This window comes from Panthera uncia (genome assembly GCF_023721935.1).
Source record: "Panthera uncia isolate 11264 chromosome A3 unlocalized genomic scaffold, Puncia_PCG_1.0 HiC_scaffold_11, whole genome shotgun sequence".
Lineage (NCBI taxonomy): Eukaryota > Metazoa > Chordata > Mammalia > Carnivora > Felidae > Panthera > Panthera uncia.
The window spans coordinates 71,169,589-71,175,634 of NW_026057578.1; positions in this window are offsets into that span (position 1 = coordinate 71,169,589).

Below are 6,046 nucleotides of genomic sequence, written 5' to 3' on the forward strand. Positions count from 1 at the left end.
TGGTAGCTTGTTACCTTCAATGGTGGCTCACAAGGCTTCCTTGTGGTGCCCGCGATGCTAACTAGCCATGATAATGTAAGGACTATGGTATTTCCCTACCTATTCTCTTCATGGCAAAAAAATTGCAGTAATACCAGGATTCTTTCTAATGCTGCCTTCCTGCTCTTAAAATATAGGAAATCCTGTAAGATATCTTTTCCTCAATCTTAAATCTTACAACTCATTCTTAAAGCCTCAGAACAACACTGGCAGAGAAAGCAAAAAAAAAAAAAAAAAAAAGGAAATTTAAAAAAGGAAGGGTTCTAGCCCTCTCCCCTGCTTACCCTAAAATGATTAAAAAAAAAAAAAAAAGCTAAGTTTCCAAACTCTTGAAAATCTTATGAATACCAAAATAATTAACTATAACTTGGAGCACATAATACCAGTATAATTACATAAGGGAAAAAGGATAGGTTAGAATAATAGTTTAAAAGCAAGCACCCGTGAAATATTGATTTGCCATGTCATATAAAAAAGATGGGCCTAGGATGTATTTGAGGTAAACTACCCTTATTAATTAAAAGTGTACTTTTCTATTTAAAGCCTCACCTGTGGTTTCTTTTTAGGTATATTCCAACTTTTAGGTCAAAGTTCCCATTTTTCTTTAAATGGAAGCTTATCTCCTAACTCTTCACTTGTGTTAAAGAAGAAGAGCATTTTAAAATTTATCATGGGTCTACCCATCCATATAAAAATAATTACCAGCATTTACCAGTTCCTCACCACAGTCTGACATTGTGGCACCAGGAGCTGTGGTGACTGGTGATTGTGTGCGTATTCTTGGATTGCTACGGTTTCTGTTTTACCAACTCTGGCACCTCAACATCAGCCCTAACTGCAGGATGTTTGTGACAATACACTGTGTATGGCAACGTTTCACAAGTAGATTGTGCAAACTTTCACTTTTCACACACCCCATTCCCTCCATCTCTGAATGTTCTCCTCCCCTATCACAGCCTTCCTGTTTTGAAGGCTTCCATTCCTGAAACATCTGCTAGTTTAATTCTTTCTAGTTATTTTTACCCATTCCCACACCATAGTGACCTTAGGAAGACCCTATTTTGAATTTTATGGCCCGTTTTTATGGCTATGACTTAAACAAGAGGTAGAGAAACTATGTGTAGAGGCAATGGGATATAAAAAAGAGAGACTGGTCCAAAAATAAAAAAATAAATAAATAAATAAATAAATAAAAAAGAGACTGATCTGAAAACAAATCCTTGCTATGTCACTTTCCCACGGGGGGGGGGGGGGGGGAGCTTCCACCATAGGTAAGGCCAGGGGAGGGTGGTAGGAAACAATACATATTGGGTGCCTACTTTGTGCAAGCTCTACACTTTAGTATAATAGCCCTACAAGGTAAGTTCTTTTATCCCTAATCTTTTGGTGTCTTATTCATTTATTTTTTTAAAGATTAATAAGAGACATAGTCCAAATCTAAAGCTCAAGGGATTTAAATAACTTACCCAGAATCACAGAGCTTTAAAAACAGAATTAGGACATGGGGCATCTGGGTGGCTCAGTTGGTTACATGTCCTACTCTTGGTTTTGGCTCAGGTCATGATCTCACTGTTTCATGAGTTTGAGCCCCACATTGGGCTCTGTGCTGGCAGCATGGAGCCTACTTGGGATTCTCTGTTTCTCCCTATCTCTCTAAGTTCCTACCCCACTCTTGCAGTTTCCATCTCTCTCAAATAAATAAACGAACTTAAAAAAAAATACAGAGCTGGGACTTAAACTCTGCCCTGAATTTTAATAGGTATTAGTTCTCCTCCACTAAGTATAGAGAATAGTAATTTGTATCATTGAAGGGATCAAAGGTAGATTTTATTGGGCAGAAAGAAATTGAAGAACTTAAGTTTCTTGGCTTACGAGTTAGCTTTAATTACCATTTTTAAAAGCTGGAGATTCTCTAAGGAGTTTGTTGAACAATTACTATGTCCATAAAAAACACTGAAAAGTTCAAAGTCATACAATGTATTTTGTAGGATACAAGGAAGATTTTTCTGCATCAATTTCATTGATAGAACCTGTTATTTGCAAGGTACTTTTCTAAACTAAAATCTCATGGTCCAGTCAGAACAGGCCAGAACATGCAAGGTGTGGAATATATGTTGGATTGCTCAGTAACTAGATAATAAAATGTAATAATGACTTGCAAGGAAGGTGATTGCATCTCTGGAATTCTTCATAGAGCACAAGGACAGTTGCCTCCAAATAAGCTAGGACACAGAAAACCATCAAAACTAGACAGCTTAGACTAGGGATTCCTAACTTTTTGAGAATAGTAACACCTCAACCAGGTTTCATTTTGCTTTGCTTTCTCAGGACATAATGTGTCTATAGCTATTTTTTTTTTTATTTTTAACGTTTATTTATTTTTAGAGAGATAGAGACAACAAGAGTGGGGGGAGGGCAGCTAGAGAGGGAGGGAGGGAGAGAATCCCAACATGGGGCATGAACACACGAAGCCATGAGACCATGATCTGAGCTGAAACCAAGTCGGATGTTTATCTGACTGAGCCACCCAGGTCCCTATGTCCGTAGCTATTCTTTCAACCAATCTTTACTACCTGAGCACTCTACTGAGGACATCACTCTAGCATCAACACCACCCTTTACTAAAGGCTGCCTGGGACCAGCTCTTTACTCACTCTTTGGTTGTACAGCTTCTATAAAAGATACCATAGGTGGGTTATTTCAAAATAAGCCGTGAATTATGAAATTATAGAGGTGACTGGAATGCTCCACACTCATAAAATATAGGTTTCTTCCTTCAATCAGGTAGATTTCCAAACTCATGATTTTTAACAATGATTTTGGAGTAAGCCGGCTATCTAATTGTTTTTGTTATTTCAAGAGATATTTTTATGTACACATTCTATGTATATAAACATATTCATGCATATACCCAGGATCACTTATATCAGAGTGTTCTATATGATTTATACTAGAGACTTTTACCTTTCAACACATGTAACATCTCATGGTTGTTTTATAAGCTCTCTCTCAAAAGTACAATATAAATCAATTAGTTTTGAATTCAGACCAGAGGAAAACTCAGCGTTCCTTTCCTATCTGTAAGTCATTTGAATCTATTCATTTTCAAAGATACACAAACCTAACATTAACATTTCTCACTTCCATTACCCCAAATTAATGTATATTTTGGTATGATAAAATTCTTAGTCTAAGGTAATGAAATCAAGATAATCATGATGCATGTACTTGATGAAACCTCTACCCTACTAATTATAAAAATAGGGAGAATACTAACAGCCAACTCATAATGGGTGCTTACTATGTTCCAGGGTAAATTCTCCGTGTGTTATTTTCTCATTTAATCTTTACAATACATATATATGAGGCAAATAAACTATCTTTAAAAAAACTAAAAGTAGAGGTGGATATGGTTTTATGCCGTATTCTGAGATCCTCACTGGTATCCCATCACTGAAGGATGAAATGAGAGGAAGGTGGACCCTCCTTTCCTATCAGGTTATACAACTGTACCTTCATTATTTTTGGCATTCTCCTAGGGTTCGAAAAAAAGTGTTGACAATTTTCTGCATCTATAACATTTTGGATGAGCAATTTCTATCCTATTGTGTTTCCTCACATATGGTGTTCTAGCTCAAATAGCACTGGTATTTTTAACTTGCACAATATTAGTAAGCCACTTTGAATTACTTCGCTGACAAGAATCCAAACTACCTAACATAAATGAGAAAATTACATGTATTACTGAAGCTAGTGTGTTCATTGATTTTCAGACATAAATTTCCCTGAAGAATCACTGCATTTTATAACTGGAGGTGATCATAAAGATTATCTAATCTGACTACCTCTGTTTTACAAGTAAGAATCTACAGCAGGCAGGTTTAAGTGTTTCTCCTGGGTCAGAATAGCTAGTTACTAGGAGAAAAAACTAGTAGCCCAGTGCTTTTTCTACATTAAAAAGACAATAATTATTATAAAATCCACATTATTTTGCAGTGCCCTGCAAAAGATGTGCCAGTAAGTAATTAGCACTTTTAAAAAAAATTACTGGCACATTTTTATAATACTGTGTTATCCTCAGTACTGAAATTTGAGACTTGTGACTATCAGTTCCATACTATCATGTATCATTGCTGTTCACAATTTTTCCAGTATGTATGTCTTGTGTTCCTAACTAGATTGTGACTTCTCTGTGGTAAGCACAATTATCTTTTAAAAATGCTTCTTATATCCCTCAATAAATCTACACATATAAGAACTGCTTAATGGAAAGAGATTGACATAAATATATTTAGATTTTAGACTCATACTACACAACTCAAAACAGAACCCAACAACTGTCAGCTTGTATGGATGCAGGTGAATTTGTTGTTTTGAAAGGGACAAGTTGAGAAATTCCTCATTTCTTCACAGCAAGCAGTTGGGATTGTCCAACTCACTCAAAAGTGGGTGGTTTTAGGAGCTTGAAGAAAAGGAATAAAAATTAGAGGGAATGATGAGAGAGTTGACTGAGTTTTAAAGACATGTGGTAGCATATTCACATCAAATTGCTCAATCAAAACCCTAGCTAATAATGACCAAGGATTGACTGGGAGCCTGGTCCTCCTGTCAGTACTCTGCCTGTATTGAATCATCCACACCTCAGAACAACCTTAAGAATATTTTCATTTTGTGGGCAAGGGAATTGAGGCTCAGAGAGATTAGGTCATTTGCCCAACTGAAACAGCTACCAAACTGGTGGAATAGGATTCAAACACTGAACTAAGGCCTATGCTCCCAGAGTTTGATGGTTAGAATAAAACCCCGTAAGTGTGTGGTGTTTAATACAGTGCCCAACAAATGCCTGGCTCCCAAGCAGGAGCTCAGTTAGTTACCCCACTTTTGGGTTTTCAACCCACTCTTCTCATTTATTTACCCACCAGTTCTTACTTCCCAAACACACATACCCATATTTACACACTTCACTATTGTTACCATCGTAGGTGGGTAGATAACTAGCTATCAAACTTCTATTCATATATTCTTCCTCATAGGAAGGACTTAAACTCACATATGTACAAATGAGTCCAGGAACCAAACTCGGCTCTCTCTACGTTACTCCAGGTAAATGTAAACTAAATACATACTCACTAATACTGGCTCTGGGTTACAAAACATACGCGTATGCATACCCTGGTTATACAGCCGAATTCAACTGAATAAAGCTTCTTCTTTTCCCATTATCCAGGCAAATGCAAGAGTTACCATGACTGATGCCAAAGACTTTTGGCTCTGGTAGTGGAAACTGGGAAGCAATGGTGAAATGAGGTAAGAAAATCCGGGGCCAGAAGGTGGACCCAAGTCATCAACTGCTCTTCCCAGGAACTTGCTCTTTTTGGATAAGTGCTACTCATCCCTAATCCAACCTGCTGCCATAGCCTACAGCCCCCTCCGCCTGATTCTGAACCCCACTCAGGCTGGAGCAGATGCATACACCGCGGGGAGCCTCATTTGCAGGAGATGAGTGTTCCCTTGCTCTATTTTAATGCTTGCTGCCGGGTCGGTGAAGGAAGATTTGCCAGAAATCACGGAGAAGAGCGACAGCCAAGCTTTCTCAAGCAAAGACAAGTCAGCCCACAACAGCGAATCATGACTTGCACAGTATTTAACGGTTCACGTAAACAAGTTTCTCCCCTGCCTGCGTGCACTTTTGGAGCCAGCTCCGGCAGACGTGGGCAACGCCGGGGAGGCCTCCTGCGGGGCTCGGCGGGGACGCAGGCGGTGCAGTCTCCGGCACCAGAGCCAAGGGCCACGGGGAGGCTCTGGGAACCGCCCTTCCCGATCCCCAAGGACAGGGTGGGCCTTACTAAACACCCTGCTCGGCCCGATAGCAAAGACCAAGTTCAAATACAAAACGTCCTGCCTGGGGCGTGTCCGGAAAGGCCGCCCAGAGATCCGGCCAGCAGCCCCCACCGAGCCAAGCAGTCTCTCCCGCTGGTTTGCGGAGCCGAGCCGGGTTACTGCGCCT